This window comes from Pteronotus mesoamericanus, unplaced genomic scaffold (genome assembly GCF_021234165.1).
Source record: "Pteronotus mesoamericanus isolate MK-2021 breed Mesoamerican mustached bat unplaced genomic scaffold, CSHL_Meso_final contig_52, whole genome shotgun sequence".
Lineage (NCBI taxonomy): Eukaryota > Metazoa > Chordata > Mammalia > Chiroptera > Mormoopidae > Pteronotus > Pteronotus mesoamericanus.
In genome coordinates, this window is record NW_026555189.1 from 12,862,629 (window position 1) to 12,881,168 (window position 18,540).

An 18,540-nucleotide genomic window follows, 5' to 3' on the forward strand; every position below is an offset into this window, starting at 1 on the left:
ACCAGCCCAGTTACTTGGCCAGGGCGGAACATCCTTGCTCTTGACGAGGGCGGCGAACTAGAAAGGATCCCAGGCTGTAACACAGACGGCTCAATACCTCCACCACCGGAAATGAATGACCGGGGACTCCAGCCAGGCTATTTCGCCTCCTCCTTCCACCCCCCAAACCCCGCCAAACAAGCGAGCATGCGCAGCTACAGGTCAGGGCTCCTCCCAGCGCGCTTCCACCCCGTCAGGGAGCATGCGCAGGTCTTCCGCCAACCCACCCCCTCCCTTCCCGGAGCCCCCGGTTCCTTAGAAACCAGGCGGCGCGTTCTGGTAGCAGAGAGCGAGACTCCCCGGGTCGGTGAGTTCCTGCCCTCCTCCTTCACGGGGCTTTGGTGTCCGCTGATACCGTCCGGACCCAAGGTCTCCTGTGCGGAGCGGGGCGGGTGATGCCAGAGTGCCAGGTGAGAGGCGGCCTGCGGCAGCGGGTGCGGATGGAGGAGGGCATGGCGCGGCTGTGAGCGGGCGTCGCCCGGGCCTCTAATGCGGCCCGGCGTCGGGGGTCGGAGGCAGAGTATGGGCTGGAGGCGGCCGTTTTAACGGCGAGCACCGGCGCGGAATTCGAGGGTCGCCTCCGGAGTTCGCCCTCCCCACCTCAGAAAGAGGACCTGCAAGTTTGGTCGTAAAATTTCGGCTCCGGAGGGACCTCGGCCCTAACCCCATCCCTTTACTGGACTGGGAAACCTAGGCTTCCCCGCCCTGTGCAGAGTAGAGCCACCTACCTGTGTGAGGACTGACGCTTTGTGGATAAGTATGTGAGGTATGGAAGCCTCAGACAAAGGGCTCTTGAAGGTAGCTGGTCCATCCTCTTTCAGAGTTAGATGGGACTTTTAGTAGGGGTAAATCTTTATTTAAGAAAAGAGTGTTTAGGGGGCAGGTGGAAGAAGGGACACCGCAGGGGGTGCGGATGGCTCTGCTAGCCCCAGAGTGCCCAGTGGCCTTGTCTCAAGGGCCCTGGCCTACCTTTGAAACTCAGGAAGGAAGCAGATGGACCTACGGAGACAAAGGTGAGGTAAGGTATTCCCATCAAGGAGGCATTGTGACGTGAATGGTGAGGAAGGAAGAGAGGGCGGAGAGATCGGGACTTAGGAATGATCATGGGAAGTTTACCTCCCAAACTACTGTGAATCTGAAGAACTGAACAGGAAAAGTTTAAAGCTGCCTTGGATACCAAGTAAGCTTATAAGCCATCTTGTTTTGTTCTTTGTCCCCATTGTGTCACGTTAAGGGCAAGACACTGGAAAAAAGTGGGTGTCCAGAACCAGGGCCATGCAACACCCAGCGGACCTTTTTAAGCTTTGGGCACAAAGGTCTCAGAAGGAGGAGCCCTAGTGTATGACCCTTCATTTGAAGGGAACAACTGTTAGAAAAGACACTTAACGTGTTATTGTGATATGAAGAGTTATGGGGATGGTTTTATTTAAGAGTTCAGGGAAGCTAGATTCATTCTTCATATGAGTTTCAGAAGAAACTCATTTTCTTCTGAAAAGCTACACCAGGGAACAAAAGTTATATGGCTGTACACTTTACAAAAAATGTGAAAAAATTACTGCCTTTGGACTAGGAGTTCAGAGAATGTCTGGACCAAGAGGTGAAAATTTTCAGCAGATAGTTCTGTTGGCAGAGTCCCCATTTTACAGATAAACATTCAGTTGTGAGAGGCTTTTTCTTACCACCTGGTTGCCCTACTTTTCCTGTGGAACGATTGCTCTGGGTCTGATCAGTTATTATTTTTATTTCCTTGGAAAATTCAGATATAAGATTTCTATAGTAATACTAGAACACACTAGTAGTAGGATTAGCAGTGAAAAAAAGCCTCCCCCCCCAATAAAGAAACTAAAAGATTTGTAATATGTGGGAAGGGAATGTACAGTTTTTAACAGATGGTTACTGGTTCTAGTCATTAAAGTAAATTTATTGCTAGCTTGATAAAACTAATCTTCAGTGTATATTCAGCTTTGCAGCATTTTTTTTCACTCCCAGAGTGATAAGAGAAGATACATTGAATGTATGATAGTGTTAGTAGGTGATATTAGTTTAAAGAATGCTTTAGGTTCACCAATCAGTGCCTGACCATGACTATGGATAATGTGGCTGTGAATTTATTTTAATTAAAATATAGCAAATATGCAGTATTATATTAGTTTCAGGTATACAACATAGCTATTAACATTGTACAGTTATGCATTTTATTGACTTTCTTGCATCAAGAGAAATATGGGGTATTATCAGAAGGGTATGTAATCTGTGGGTGACATTCACTGTTAACCAAATCCTGTCAGAAAAGTTTCGTGAAAGTCATTGTGTTCTGTGTAGAAATCCTCATGAATGTATCGTTAGCCCAGAGAGCAGACAGACGAGTAGGCCAAAATCAAGGTAAGATTGACAGGGAGCAAATCAGTTACCATCTGCAGAACTGGATGGGATGTGGGAGCGTACTTTTAATATAAGTGCAGATATATGGGTGGTTTTTTTTTAAGATTGTATCTATTTATTTTTAGAGAGAGGGAAAGGGAGGAAGAAAGAGAGAGAAAAACCTGAATGTGCAAGAGGTATGTTGTCCAGTTACCTCTCACATGCCCCCAAGAGGGGACCGGGCCTGCAACCCAGGTGTGTGCCCTGACTGGAATCAAACCTATGACCTCTGGGTGTGCAGACCGGCACCACACCACTGAGCCACATGAGCCAGGGCAGATACATTATTGAATGAGCAGTTGTGAAAGATACTGTTTAAATGTGGTGAGTGTGCCACATGGATTTGTGTGCATTTTTTGAGTTCCAGTAATCAGAAAGACATTTGTTTTCAGAGGAGAAAGATGGACTTAGAGACACTGAAAGTGTTGCTTCGTTGCTATGGCAGTGAAACCTTTGACAAATAATTACTTAACATCTACTCTCTTTTCTGGGGCAGCTGAGAGCAGTTATCAAATCTGGCCTGTAATAAAGCAATCAACAGTATTTAATAGGCAAAGGTACCAGATAAACCAGTAATGCTAACAGGATTTATTTTCACTGAACTGATTTGATTTTCTAGTTACACAGTAAGAGGAAAAATGAAATGGAAATGTAGTGCTATCTGGTGTAAGAAGTTGTAATACAAACATTAGTGTTTAGAAAATAGAGGAATCAAACAGAGGCAGCCTTAGAGAAGAGCCTTTCTGATGTCTGATGTCACTTATGCATATTTTTGGAAGGTCCAGTTCTAGAATAAATCCACCATTGGAATTGGATAGCATTTAGGAAAAAACTGGAGAGTTTGCTCTTTTTGAGAATTTGTATACAGTATAGTAATGGCTTTTTTTTTTTAAGATTTTATTTATTCACTCTTAGAGAGAGGGGAAGGGAGGGAGAGAAACTGATGTGTGAGATGCTTCGATTGATTGCCTCTCACATGGCCCCTACTGGGGAGGGGACCTGGCCAGCAACCCAGGCGTGTGCCCTGACTAGGAATGAAATAGGTGACCTTGCAGTGTGCAGGCTGGCGATCTGCATTCAGTCCGCTAAGCCACACCAGCCAGGGCTAGTTTTGTTACATACAAGAGTAGCAGCTTTGTATTAGAAAATTTTAAGAGAGTCTAAAAGTCCAATTACTTGCAAATTTAGGTATCAGGTGTTTTAAAAAGTGAGAAATGAAGGGTACTTGAAATAGGCTTGGACTCATGAAAGTGAGAATCAGTGTGTGTTACTTACTCCTGAGTTGGCTCTGACTTCTGGCGACTCTATGAATGAATGATGTCCACAATGTCCAGTCCTCAGCAGCCCTGCTCAGCAGCCCTGCACAGGATTCATGCCTGTGGCTTCCTTTTTGGAGTTGATCCATCTCATACTTGGTCTCCTCTTTTCCTGCTATCCTTTATTTTTCCCAGCATTATTGTCTTTTCCAAAGAACCCTGCCTTCTCATGATGTGCCTGGACGTAGGACAGCTTCAGGTTTTGTCATTTTGCCTCCAAGGATGATGTTTACATGATACTGAGAAAAACATGAAAGCAGTAAGACTTTCCTACACACTCTAACACTCACTTATGACTTAACCATTAGTTGAGGAATGAGTGAAATAAAGTCTCTACACTCTCTCTCTACACTGAGACAAAGGAAATGAGGAATGAAGTAACTTTCTATTTCATGGTTATGGAAATGATCACTTAGAAAATAGGCATTAAACATTAAGAAGGAAGAGATGAATAGTCCTGCGTTACTTAAATACACTCTAAATCTATCTTAAATACTTGTTCTTCAGTCCCTGCTCTTAGAAGAGGTGTAGCAAGTAGTGCTTTTATCCTAGGTATTGTCAGTTCTCTAGGTAGCCGGTAACAAAATGCCACACTTTCTAGGGCCCAGAATAGCTAGGAATTGTTGGGGAAATGGTCATTCTCCCCCAATCCCTCCAAGCCATTCCCAAAAGCTTCTTCTGTAAGGGTTTCTATTCATCTTTTAGAAGGATTACAAATGAAGGCTGTGAAGAATGGGAACAGAGTACTGAGTCTGCCTTTCTGGCCTGGGATAACTGTGCTACTCTCAAACTGTCAGCTCTCAATTTTTCAATAGACTAGATAACCCCAAAGTAGAACCACAAACACTCCTACTTGGCTTTGAGATTTACCATATCACTGTACAACCTCAAAGTCTTTATTATTTACTTTTATAATGATATTTCACTTAAAATGATAACGTTAGGCAAATCGTGTAACTTCTGGACCATAATTTTTAAAACAATTTGTAAAGTTTAAAACAAAACAAATTGAAAATGACATAAATGTCTAACAAGAGAAATGCAAAGCTGATTCATGTAGTCAGTGGAATATCAAGTAACCCTTAAAAACTGTCTGATAAAATGAAAAATGCTTATGTCTAAACAGTTAAGTGAAAAAAATCTCAGGATACAAAGTTGTGAATATATACTTGACCACAAGGTACATTGAACAAGCATAAAAACTTAGCAAAAAAGAACATACCATATTTTGCTGTGTATAATGTGCACTTTTGGTACAAATTTTTAAGGGGACAATAAGGATGTGCATTATACATGGGTATAAAGATTACATACCATGGACATAATAATGGGTATAATAATCCCGTGTATAATGCGCACCAAAAACCGTGGATGCGCATTATACATGGCAAAATATGGTAATGGGGAAGGAAAAAAAAAGGCCCTGGCCAGTGTGGCTCAGTTGGAGCTTTGTCCTATGAACTAAAAGGTTGCAGGTTCAATTCCCAGTCAGGGCATGTGCCTAGGTTGCAGGTTTGGTCCCTGTTTGGGTTGCATCAAGAGGCAACCAGTTGATGTTTCTCACGTCAATGTTTTTTCTCCTCTCCCTCCCTCTCTCTCTTCTCTCTATTCCAAAAAAAAAAAAAAATCAGTAAGCATGCCTTCCAGTGAGGATTAAAAAAAAAAAAAACATAAGAACACAGTAATTTTCCAAAATAAATATATATTTTTTAAAATGGGATGTTAACTAGGTTTATTGTGGCAGTTACTTTGCCATATATACAAATATTGAAATATTGAATCATTATGTTATATACCTGAAACTAATGTTCATTATATCTCAAAATATTAAAATAATTTTTGAAATGTATTTCCCTCTTCCAAGACAAACAACCAACACCCCCGCCACCCCCCGCCCAAAAGTTTCTTTGTGCTAGTGTAAAGGATGATGTGGAACTTGTTTTCTCTCTTCTGGCCTTCACCTCTTCTGGCTTTATGGATTGTATTAAAAGTGAGGGGTTGGGAGAACAATGGCAGGGTCTGGGCAGCACTGACATTTCTTCCTGTCTCAGGTGTCAGTGAACCAAATGGTAATATGGTTACCTACGTAATGAATTTAAATGTGTATAATTGAAAGATGACTTACAGATCTTGTGCTGTTTTCTAAAACTGATTTCTTAGGTGTTTGTTGATAGATAGTTTTCACCCTTATGGTCCCTTGGGAGTTTGTTGAGTGGCTTTGTGTAATACAGTGTCCCAAAGCATATTATAGGAAATTTCATGTGGTTAATGGTTTCTGCAGCCCAGTGGTGATTCTCACCAGGAAATGGTTTTAGTCTCAGAGGAAACTCTCTGGGGGTAGCTCTGGGAGCATGTGAGATGGTGTGTTTGTCATGCCAGGCATCCTCCGATTGTCCAGGAGTTGGGGGATGGTAGAGAGATCAGCTGTACCTCCTGTTACTTTTCAGCCTTGTGAATTCATATTCTTGTGCCAGGGCCTAAAGGGACATAACTTGTATTTTGGAGCAATGGGAGAGATCATTCAACAGACTACTTCTTGTCTAATGTTATCTTTAAAAGTAAATCACTGTGTTTAAATGACTCGTTTGGTTTCCCCATCCCTGGGCTTGTTCCTGAGTATCCTTTCAAAGGTATTATCTTTGTTTCTCCTTACTGCAATAGTTAATATCCCTGACATACTAATATTGTTGTGCAAAGAACATTTAGCTGCCTTTGAATAATTCCCAAACCATTCTAGGAATGTTACCAAAATACTTTATAGTTTTAAGTTTCAGGGAACTGTTCTCTGTCTTTTTTCTTTTTTTTTTTAAAGATTTTATTTTTTAGAAATATGAGAAGGGAAGGAGAGAGGGAAAGAAACATCAGTCGGTAACCTCCCACACACACCCCATGTGGGCACTGGACCTGCAACCAAGGCGTGTGCCCTGACCAGAAATCGAACCAGTCAAGTATATACTCACCTTTACCTTTGTGGTTTGACCTTCATGGTATGATGCCCAGCCAACTGAGCCACACTTGTCAGGGCTGTTATCTCCTAAATACTGTATATAACCTAGTCTTGGTCGTGAAGGAACTCAGAATCTCAACAGTAAGGCAGGACATTGTGCATCATTTAAACAATAATTAGAAAATTCTGAAATACTGAAATGAATGGCTGTTTTCAGGCAGTTGTATCCCATATATATCCTGTATTTTATAACTAGCCTCCTTCATTAGACGCTAACCAAAAAGAAAAAAGGGGCTGATGTGGCAGACTGTCCTGAGCTTAGGTTATTTTATATCTCACATTTAACAGGCAGATGATTGTTAAATTACAGTTGAGGATGGTCATGCGCCAGTGGGTAGGCAGTTTCCTGCGTACAAGTAGAACACTGGTCAGGGTGCTGTGCTCTGAGGTGCCCGAAGAATGTCCCACACACGAAATCAAGAAGGCAGGCAGGTGGATGACTCTCTTGAGTGTCTCCTATTGCCATAGAAATAGCAGTTTTCACAGGAACAGAATATTTGTGTCCATACAGAAAGTGGAAAACACTAAGAAAACTTGAGTAAATTAAGTTTGCATATTGAAAAATGTTTATTATTATAATAAAAAACTCATTCTCTTGGGACCACAGGTAAAAACAAAATATGTAATACACTTCTCTCTAGGGTTCACTATTTCACAGGCATCATGGCCAAGTGTGCTTTACCTCAGTGATTTAAAGGCAAAGACAGAGTCTTTTTTTTTTTTTTTTTTCAATTGACTGCCACAGGGAAAGGCCTTTGAACACTCATTATGTTCCTGTGTTAAATCAGTCCTTGGTATTCAGCTATGAATGTAGCAAGAAATGGAAATGTTACTGAACAAATGGACCCATGGAGGGAGTTGCACAGATGCTATTACCAAAACAATGATCCCCCACTTCCCCAGGGTCTCTCGTTTGTAGGTCCTTTGCCCGCCACCCTTGGAATTTTGGCTCTGAATGACAGAGTTTGGTGAAAGGGAAAGGAACTATTTATTCAAAAGTTACACAGATTTGATTAATGGCCAAATGTCACTCTTAAATCTCAAAATCCCTTTAAAACACCCACCAGCACATACACCGTCCTGCCTCTCCCCCTTTCCCCAGTCAGGCCAGTCAGGGTACCGTCCTTCAGAAGAAAAAGAACAGAAGTCCGGGACTCGGCTAGGCAGGCCTCTCGCGGGTCTCAGCACCATCTACCGTGTCGCCGCGATCTCCAGCTCTTAATCCATAACCATGTGGCACCTTCTCATGGCCCACTAGCAAGAGTCCTTTCTCCCCTCTTTCTTCCCGCGTCATCTTCACACTGTTCCCCAGAGTCTGTGTCCCTTTCTCTCTCTCCCGCAGGCCCCTGTCTCTCCTCTTCCTCTCCCAGTTACATTCTGCATTAAGTCTTTCAAACCTTCCTGATTAGCCTTGGTGATATGCAGAATAACCCTCTTTGCAATGAGAAATGAAACGATCCTGTTATTAACATGCAAAATGACTCTCATTGGCCCTGCTCAAGGCTCCCATCCCCCATGGCGGCCCGCCCTGGGGTGGGGAGAATATATTTTTCTTGGACACTCCAATCTCTGGACCCCGTCACAAATACCCTTTGGGGAGGCCCTGGATGTGCCCCTTTACAGAAACCAACCTCCAGGGACTTGGTCTGTCTGATAACTGCTATGTGCTCAACTGCTGGCACAATGCCTAATTCACTGTGGTGCTTTAGAAATATTGGAAAATAAATGAGGACAGGACTCTGATGACTGGTTATTGTGCCGTTAAAGGGAGGGGGTGGGGGAGCACAGGGTTCATTTCTGAGAGGAAAGATGTATTTGGGTTGGGAGAAGTTGGTTATTCACTTGGGTGAGATTTCCAGTAGACACTTAACAGTATAGAACTAAAGCCAGAGCAAGTTGACAAGGCTGGAAAGGGGACGTTAAGAATCTTTGCAGAGAAGTCATAGTGAAGTTGAAGGATTAGATAAAATTGCTCTGGGAGATAGTAGGGTTGAGGATGGAATTTTCAGGTTAATGTCAATCTGAAACACTGTTAAAGCAGTCTCAGAAAAAGTAACCTGGTTATTACTGTCCAATTTTCAAAAACAGTAAAGAATTAATATAGCTGGTAGATGAGTACTTTTTCTATGGTAATCAACAGCTGAAGTTAACTTTTAATTTTTTAAGATTTTATTTATTTTTAGAAAGAGGGTAAGGGAGGGAGAAAGGGAGAGAAACATTGATGTTCAAGAGAAACATCAGTTGGTTACCTCTTGCATGCCGCCAACCAGGAACCTGGCCCATGACCTAAGCATGTGCCGTAATGGGGAATCGAACCTTTCCTTTTGCAGGACGACACCCAGTCCACTGAGCCACACCAGTCAGGGCCTGAAGCTAACTTTTAGACCTTACAGTGATCCAATACTTCTGTGGGTGTTAAATTTACTTCTTTATGACTTGATTTAGCTGACCCTTTTGTACATTGGGTAGTTACAGCTCATTGGACAGGTCATTAGGTCTTTCATTAGCCTCCCCGCTAGGACACTGTGTGGATGGGGGCAGGAGGGTGGGGAACTGGTGTCTTTGGCCAAGGATGGGTATGCTCACTCATTTTGTGGTAGCTGTGTAACAGTTTTATCCCCTTTGTCAGCTTGTGGTCATGGAGGAATAGTTTTTTTTTTTTCCCTTTGTCCTGTTGATGTTTTTGCTATCAATGAGAAGGCAGCAGTCTGTGACCATGTCATTGAGTACCTGGTGTTGGCACTCAAACAAGTCATAGGAAAACTAAACTTTCTCCACAGAAACCCAGGGATCAAAACATTTATCATACCTAATTTGTAAAGCTCAATACCAGTTTCTTTAGTTTGGCTTTTATTTTTCAATGGGAACATAAGTGCAGGTAAAGAAACACTTTCAAATCTATCTGAAAACAGTTCTGCTGAAAGCATTCATGTTATTGTTTCAGGCTCTAAGAACAAATTGATTAGTGAGGAGCTGTAACTGTACTGGAGGTAGTCACTCTGCTATGAACATACTGTTCCAAACTCAGGCTGCATACTCTCCCGGCTCCTGCTCAGGCCTTGTTGATAAGGTGTCGTTAGCCCTCCTCTTTGGGTCCAGCTCTGCTCTCCAGGCATTGATGGCCTAACTGCCATACTGGCTCAATTCTAGATGTTGGAGGGCCAAAGGAGGTGTGAGGGACAAGTAGACACACCTTCCTAATTAATTCTTAGAACATACTTAATGTTGAAGGCCACATGGAGGTCATTTCTGATTATTTTCCCAACAGGTTCCTGAAATAGGCACAGTCCTGCCATCATGACAGAAACTAATTGGTGATCCTAATGAAATATGTGAAAACCAGAGCTCAGGCTGCTTGGGAACTATGAGAATTTAACTCAGCCTAGGCATGGTCTCTCTGAAGAAGTGGTGTTTAAGTGGAGACCTAACAGATCTCCCGAGAAGGACTTAGTGTGAGGAAGTGAGAAGAAATATTCTTCTGGGCAGAGCAAACAGCTTGGACCAACATCTCAAAACAGGACTGAAGGAGTTAGATTTGGTAGCATGTCGGGTGCAGTATAAGGCAAAAGTGCTAAGGTGGGTTCAACCCACACTGGAGAGATGCTTGTGAGCCCCATCAAGGAATTTGGCATTTATCCGAGAGACACTTAAAGGCTGGGGAAGGAAGTGGTTAGGAGCAGGAGAACCATGGGTGTCTGTTCAGGAGCAGGAGAACCATAGGTGTCTGTTCAGGGAACTAGAGCAGTGGATGAATTCAAGGGGCATTACAATGTCCAGTTGTTGGGATGCGGTGATGGACTGGCTGTGGGGGGCAAAAAGGCTTCACTACAGCCAGAGTGCTTCCTTATGGACTGATTAGGCTTGACTCACAATCACTTGCCTTCCCTTCATGATTGTGTGTTGGCGTTCAACTTAATGTAGCCTCTGAGTGCTGGGTCATTGTGGTCCATCCTGCAAGGCTTGACATATAGCCAGCTTCTCTGTTAAGAGGGAGGAAACTTGACTACAAGGGGACTGAGCTAACTGATAAGCATGAGTCATGTTATGTGGAGGCGGGGTGGTGGTTGGAAAGACAATTCCGACTGAAGGCACCCTCTTGGCAGTTCAAGTTGTAGTTTAAGACTGAGAACAGCAGCTCATTTTCCTAATTCCAAGGGCAGGCAGAGCTATTCTGTTATCATATGATACGTGTTTCCTTTCCTGAACCAGTAAACCATTAGATTAGCAATATAAATAATTTCTATTAAATTTGGAACATATTCCAAGGCACTACTGAATTATATCCAATTTTTATGAGTTCAATATGTATGTCTCAGTTTATTGATTAACTATGCTAGAACAAGGTCTGAAATTTTTCTTTTTATTTCCTTTTCCTAAAGATTTTATCTATCTATCTATTCATATTTAGAGAGAGGGGAGAATAGAGGGAGAGAAACATCAATGTGTGACAGAAACATCAATCAGCTGCCTTTTGCACCACCCCAACCAGGGACCTGGCCCGGAACCCAGATGTGTGCCCTGACTGGGAATCTAATCGCTGATCTTTCGGTTCTAAGGTTGGCACACAGTTCACTGAGCCACACCAGCCAGGGCTGAAATTTTTATTTTTACAGAAAGTATTGGTGAAGCATCTGTTATATCTGGCCTTGTTCTAGGCAGTTGGGGTACAGCAGTGAACAAAAAAATAGCCAAAAAAAAATTCCCTGTCCTCCAGGAACATCTCTTCCAGCAGAGGTGGGAAGGGGGGACAGACATTGGGAAAATAAACCTGTTTCCAGCAAGACAGCACTTGAGACATGAAGGAGATTGGGGAGCGAGTAAGCCAAGTGGATGAATATCTGTATTAGATATTAGATATTAGTAGAGAGAACTGCAAGTGCAGAGGCCCTGAGACAAGAATGTACCTGGTAACTTTGAGATACATTAACAGTGAACCACTGTGGCTAGAGCAGAGTGAGTGAGGGGAAGAGAAAGAGGGTATAAGGTCAGAAAGAGGAGGGGAGTGCAGACAGATCGTTTAGGTCAGTGGAGGAACCTTGGCTTTTACTCCAAGAGAGATGAAGTATCTAGGGTGCTGAAGTATTTAAACCAAATTGTGGTTGTCAGCCATGATGCCTGAAAACAGAGATCATAAGATCGTTGCATAATTGTACTTTGAAGCTCTGATCATTTTGCTCCTTACTCTCTTTGGACCCAGTTTATACGCAGACATGCTGTTAGATAGAGGCTTGAACATTGCTCTGGGGGAAGGTACTAACTATGCAAGAACATGTGTCTGCTAATCACAGATTGGCTTCTTAATGCCATTGGACTGCTGTCCTTGTTTCCTTACTGAACTATCAGTATGTCAGCATTTTTATTATAATTCAGTCTTTGAATGTGAATATTGACTTTTCCACATGGAACTTGAAGCACATTACAAATACATCATTTAACACTTCTTTAAATAAGTTAATTTATTTTCTGCTGAATGGTCTCACAGCACCCTGGCCGTTTTCATTATAGCACTTAGTGCACATTGTAATGGCATCTTTAAGTGATGATTTGGTTGTCTTATCTCTCCTGCTAGACTGTAAACTCTATGCAGGTAGAAGTTCTGTCTGTTTCGCTCACCAGTGTATGCTGTGCTATGTCTAGACTTGGCCCAGAGTAGATACTTAATAAGTATTCATTATTTATTAATGAGTTAATTTGCATAAATTATAAGTGTCATTTTATACATAAGCACCTGAAAAACAGACTATAAAACACAACTACGTAATGTCACAATCTGTTTTAAAGTTAGGTTAAGGATTCATCTCACTTAATAACTAGGGTCATGACCTTCTCTCTGGCCACAGTGCTTTATTTTAGTATATTTTATCAATTACTGGGGGGAAAAATTAACCACAGAAAGACCTAATTCCCAAACAAACCCATTGACACTGGCCCTTCAGAATCAGTCTTGGGGAACAGAGGTCAATGGCAACGTTGGTCTGTGGAGGCCTCAGAGGAGGGAGGGGTTGCCTGAGGATGTGTAGTTCTTGAAGGATGTCCCTGCTGAGCAGCTACAGATGTGGGCTGGTTCTGAGGCACAGTTGGGGGTGGGCACCAAGCGAGGACTCTCCATCCTTGTGGTGTGCCAAGCTCACTGCCCTGCTTGTATAGCTACAACCACAAACTGTTACACCATTTCTTACTTACAGCCATCATGAACTTTGCTTGCCTACACCTCTACAGGAGAAATCCTTTTGGAACCTCCTTTCCTTAGTATGACTTGTTCATGACTGGTGAGGATTTGCCTAACACCTGCAACTCAGCAGCTTGCCTGGTGTGATGTTGGCCAGGGAAAAGTGCCATCTTCAGATACCCTTAGCAAATGCCAAAAGTGACTAGATCATTGGGCCTTAGCTTGAAGTTACTTTCTCAGGAAAGTTATTCTCTTGGCTTCACCTGTTGTCTCTGTACTTGTGATATCCCCAAAAGTAAGCTTATGAGGTTTTTATTTTAACGGAAAGAGACTTTTAATTCACACATACTCATTTAGTTTGATTATAGGCCTGAATCTGCAAGGTATAAATAGGTTGTTCTGTATCCTTTGACACAACAGCTTACAGTGATTAGAAATTGAGGCATAACTTATATACAATTCAATGCACAGATCTGAAATATTCAACTTGATGAGTTATGACAGTTTCCACAATGCAGCACAAGATACAGAACATTCTTATCACTCTAGAATATTTCCTTGCGTTCCTTTCCAGTCAGTTGCCAGTTGCCCACCTCAGCCACTACCACTACCATCTTCTGACTACTGTCAGTATAAGTAAGGTTTGCCTGTTCCTGCACTGCACATCCTGTAAAAGGAATCGTACAGTATGGGGTTTTTTGGTGTGTGTGTGCCTGGTATCTTCCACTCAACATAATGTTTTTAAGATTCATACATGTTATGTATATAAATAGTTCATTTATTTCACCCGCTTACTGTATTCCATTGTATGACTATACCATAATTTGTTTATCCAGCGTCATGTTTATGAACATTTGAGTTTGGATGCAGTTTGGGGCTGTGATGAATAAGGATGCTAGGAACATTTTGTGAGTGGAGTTGCTGTCGCATTGGGTTGATGTTTAACTTTATAAGAAATTGTCAGTTTTCCAAAGTGATTGTGCTGTTTTCCACTTCCACCAGCAATGTATAAAAGTTCCGTTTGCTCCCTATCCTCTCCATGCTTCAGGGTTGTCAGTCAGTTTTTTTTAATCTTTGCCACTCTAGTGGGTATCTCAGTGTACTTTTAATTTGCATGTCCCTAATGCCTAATGATGTGAGCACTTTTTCATGTGCCTTTGGCCATTCCTCTTTCTTTGGTGTGAAGCTATGAGAGTCTTCTGATATTTTTAAAAATCAGGTCGTTGATTCTTTTTGTCGGTTTGTAGGAGTTCTGCATTTAAGTTCTTTGATACATGTATGTTTGGCAAATATTTTTTTTCTTAGTCTGTGGCTTACCTATTTATTTTTAATGATGCCTTGATGAGCCAGACATTTTTTTAGATTTTGAAATCCACTTCACCAGTGAGTTAGTGCTTTCTGTGTCTTGTCCAAGAAATTCTTATCTACCCCATAGTCTTAAATATTCTCCGATATGTTTTTCTAGAAGCTTTGTGATTCTGGCTTTTACATGTAGGTCTTTGAGCTCATAAATTTTTGTATAGTGAGTGAGACAAGAGGGATCAAAATTCGTTGCTATATGGGTGTCCAGTTGTTTCAACACCATTTTGAGGAAGGGGGGGGGTTGTCAAATGATCTTTCATTGAAATATTTTCCTTTGTACGTCTTCCCTAGCTGGGCATTCCACTGCACCACTGGTAATGTCTCTATGATGTCATGAGGGTGGCGGCCATGTACATTGCAGTCCACAGACTGCAGGATCTCTTCAGTGGTTCCAGAGAGTTCTCTAGCTAAGGATCAGTGCCGCATCTGTTGGCCACTGTTGACAGTCTCATCAAAAGTGATATTGCCACTGTGCTTAATGTTTTCTTTTTTTGTGCTTCTTTCTATCTCGTGGTTCTTTGAGGGCTTTGATGAGCAGGGCAGAGGCAGAAGGCACTACCTCAACCTGGGCCTGTCTGTTCTGAATGGTCCCGTTTCACTGTAATCCTCAGACCCTTCCAGTTACTGGTTGCTTTGGCAATGTCATCACCAACCTTCTTTGGAGACAGCCTCCGGGGGCCAGTCTTGGGGTTCAGGGCAGACATGGCACTGACTTCCCCGCCGGTGCACCACAGATATACCACTTTGATCTCGTTGGGGTCGAACTTTGGCAGCATGGTGGAGGCGGCTGATGTCGGATGAACCTGGATTCAGGACGACCGAAGAAAGTTGCGCCTTCGCCTCCTCCAAGCTGAAAGCCAAAAGCTCGACACCATTTTTTTTTTAAATAAATGTTTTTATTTTTTATTTTAGAGCAAGGGGAAGGGAGAAAGGAGAGGGAGAGAAACATTGATGTGAGAGAGAAACATTGATTGGCTGCCTTCCTTACATGCCCCGAACGGGGGCCAAACCTGCAACCTGGGCGTTGATCAGGAATCAGACCAGTGGCTTTTTGGTTTGTGGGATGACACCCAACCAGCTGTGCCACACCAGCCATTTCTTTAAGGAGTTTTCCCCCATCGAATTGATTTAATGCTTTGCCTGAAAAATTAATTGACTGCATTTGTGTGGCTTGCGGGGTAAGGGATAGTATTACAAGATAGTAATTTTGGCTATAGAAATCCCTAATGGCTCTTTTTGAAGCCTGACACTGAAAAATAGAAAGCATGATTTGTAATTTTAAAAAGTATAGTTACAGGGCAAGTTATTATAGACACATTTTTTAATAGTTTGGCTGGAACCATTTTTAAGCTTCTGGAGAACTTAATGCTTTTAATAGGATCGGGAAGACACAATCCCAGAACAAGTAATGACATTTGAAAAAACCTGTCTCCCTCCCTTCCTCGCTCTCTAAAGTCAGTGAACATATCTTCAGGTAAGGATTAAAAAAAAATAACGTCAAGATGGTAAATTTATGTTGTGTATTTTACTACAATTAATATCTTTTTAAAACTTAACCATTTACATAGAGATTATTTAGTAGGACATGTGAAAAATCCCATGTGTCAGGAAAATGTGGCTGTCTAAAATTGTAAAATGAACACAAGCTTCACATTGCAACCCCTACCACTGTAAAGGGATTGTTGATAGAAAAGAATTCATAGGCACCTTCTGTCCAGGGTCTGACCCCTACTCAAGCTGTCCAATGAATGAGTGACCTCTTTGAAGGTATGAGCTCATGCCAGAATTCCCAGACTCTTCACTCACAGTGAGGATGTTCTTTTTGTCCTAATCCTGGCTACCTACATGACTATACTCTCATCACTTAGAGCTCCTTGGCCTTATAACCCATGGGCTAGAAGAGGTCAACAAACCTCTTCTGTAAGGAGCCAGATGGCAAATATTTTAGGCTTGTGGGTCATAGGTGCCCATTGCACCTATGTGCTGTTGTAGCATAAAAGTAACCGTAGATAAAGGACTGGGTATGACAATGTCTCATGTAAAACTTTATTTTACAGAACAGGTGTCAAATCGGATTTGGCTCATCCCTGAGGTAGTGAGTGGGTATAGTCTTGTGGTTTCGCAAAAGCTCTGGCTCCACACACTAGACCTGTTGAAGGTGAGATGTTAATTCAGCTAACCTGGGAAGGAAGAATCCACACGTTGCAGTTTCCACACACATCTTCATCAGGCCTTTTGGGTTCCCTGTTTCTTTTAATGAACTACAACTTCCCAGTCACTTAGGTTTAGAACTTCAGTATCATTTTTTGAGGGAGTCTCATTCACTGAAATTAATTTACATAACCAGTAAACTTACCCTTTTTAATGTAGAGTTCTATGAGTTTTAACAAATGCATATAATCATGTAACCTACACCCTAGTCAGGATGTAGACGTTTTGGGAGTGGGGGAGGGGGGTAGAAGAAGGTAAGGGGGCGATAAATAGGGAAGGCGACGTGACTTTCGGTGATGAACACACAATACAGTATACACATGATGTATTATAGAATTTAATAACTGAAACCTATATAATTTATTAACCAATGTCACCCCAATGAATTTAATAATAATTAAAATAAAGATTCTTCTTGCTTCAAAAAAAAAAGATATAGAACAGTTTCTTCCCAGACACACCCCATATCCCTTCAGGCCCCTTGTAGTCAAATCCTGCCCCTATTCCCAGTCTTAGCAACCACTGATCTACTTTCTGTCCCTATAGTTTGCCTTTTTCATTTGTCATGCAAATGGAATCAGAGTATGGATCCTTTTAAGTCTGGCATCTTTAATTAGCATAATGCACTTGAGAATCACCTGTGTCATTCCGTGCACTTGTAGTTAGTTCTTTTTTATTGCTGAGTAAGTATTCCATTGCACTGATATCCTACTGTTTGTTTACCTATTCACCAGTTGAAGGACATTTGTGTTGGTTCCAAGTTTTGGCAATTATGAATAAAGCCAATATTAGAAAGTGGACATGCACATACAGGTTTTTGTGTGAGCATAAGTTTTCATTTCTCTTGGTAAATGTCTACACGTGGCATTACTAAATTGTATGAAGTATATATTTAACTTTGTAAGATGACAAACTTTTCCAAAGTGGCTGTACCATTTTTCATTTTCACCAACAAGGAGCAGTTGCTTTATGTCCTTGCCAGTATTTGATATTAGGTTTTCTAAGTTTCTGAATTTCAGACATTCTAATAGGTGTGTAGTTGTAATAAATTTTAATTTACCTTTTAAATTAATAACTAGTGATGATTGATATAGTGAATTACAGTAATTGATTTTATAAATTTTTTAAAAGATTTTATTTATTTATTTTTAGTTACTTGTCTTCTGTAACCCAAAGCCTAACCCTAACCCTATAACTGACATAGGTGGGAACCTGGTCAGGGTCATTTGACTTCGGAGCCTGACCCTGATCTACTCTTTCCCCAGCATTTGTGGCTCCTCAGACTCCAGGTGCCCAGACACTGCCCCTCTTCGCCTGAAACCCCGTCCAAGTTGCTGCCTCCTCCCGGCGGCAAGAGTCCTCAGCCTGGCCTGAACTAGGAGGGGGACTACAGAGAGAGCCCCACCAGTCAGGACACTGGTGGAGTTGAAGCAGAAGCTGCCCCCTTTCACCTAGGGACCATCAGCTCAGCTCCAGGTCAGTCCCTCCGTGTGTTACTAGGATGTTGAGATCCCTCCTGAATTTGAGATTGACTAAGAAAGCACATGCACATACTCTCCCTGATTCAGATGCTGTCTCACAGTGGCACTCCTTAGGGTTTTTGTTTTTGTTTTTGTTTTAAGATTTTAGGTATGTATGTATGTATGTATGTATGTATTTTTTAAAATGTTTTATTTATTATTTATTTTTAGAGAGAGGGGAAGGAAGGGTGAAAGAGAAGGAGAGAAACATCTATGTGCAAGGGAAACATAGATTGGTTGTCTTTCTCATTCCCCCAACAGGGACCTGGCCCGCAACCCAGGCACGTGCCCTGACTGGTAATCAAACCAGCGACCTTTTGGTTCACAGACCGGCGCTCAGTCCGCTGAGCCACATCAGCCAGGGCTGTATATATGTATTTTAGAGAGAGGGGAAGGGAGGCAGGAAGAGAAGGAGAGAAATGTCAATTAGTCAAGGAACACATGCCCTGTCAGAACCACATCCAGGTAGGGAGATAGCCAGAGAATAAATACCTT

The 18,540-nt window shown here is 42.1% G+C and overlaps 1 protein-coding gene and 1 pseudogene across 8 annotated transcripts in view; one reads left to right on the forward strand and one right to left on the reverse strand.

Annotated features, from left to right (window-relative positions):
* Positions 1-244: 244 nt before the first annotated feature.
* Positions 245-18,540, forward strand: part of GFOD2 (Gfo/Idh/MocA-like oxidoreductase domain containing 2) — a 40,828-nt gene continuing 22,532 nt past the window's right edge. For 3 of the 8 annotated variants that reach the window (XM_054579315.1, XM_054579316.1, XM_054579308.1), the window contains exon 1: positions 290-449. The gene's annotated coding sequence lies outside the window, so the exon portion shown is untranslated. Of the gene's footprint in view, positions 474-709; positions 1,220-17,790; positions 18,002-18,540 lie in introns of those variants that run through there. The other 5 variants (XM_054579310.1, XM_054579309.1, XM_054579314.1 and 2 more) reach the window with 4 other exon arrangements.
* On the reverse strand, positions 14,553-15,105 carry LOC129075268 (60S ribosomal protein L12-like; annotated as a pseudogene).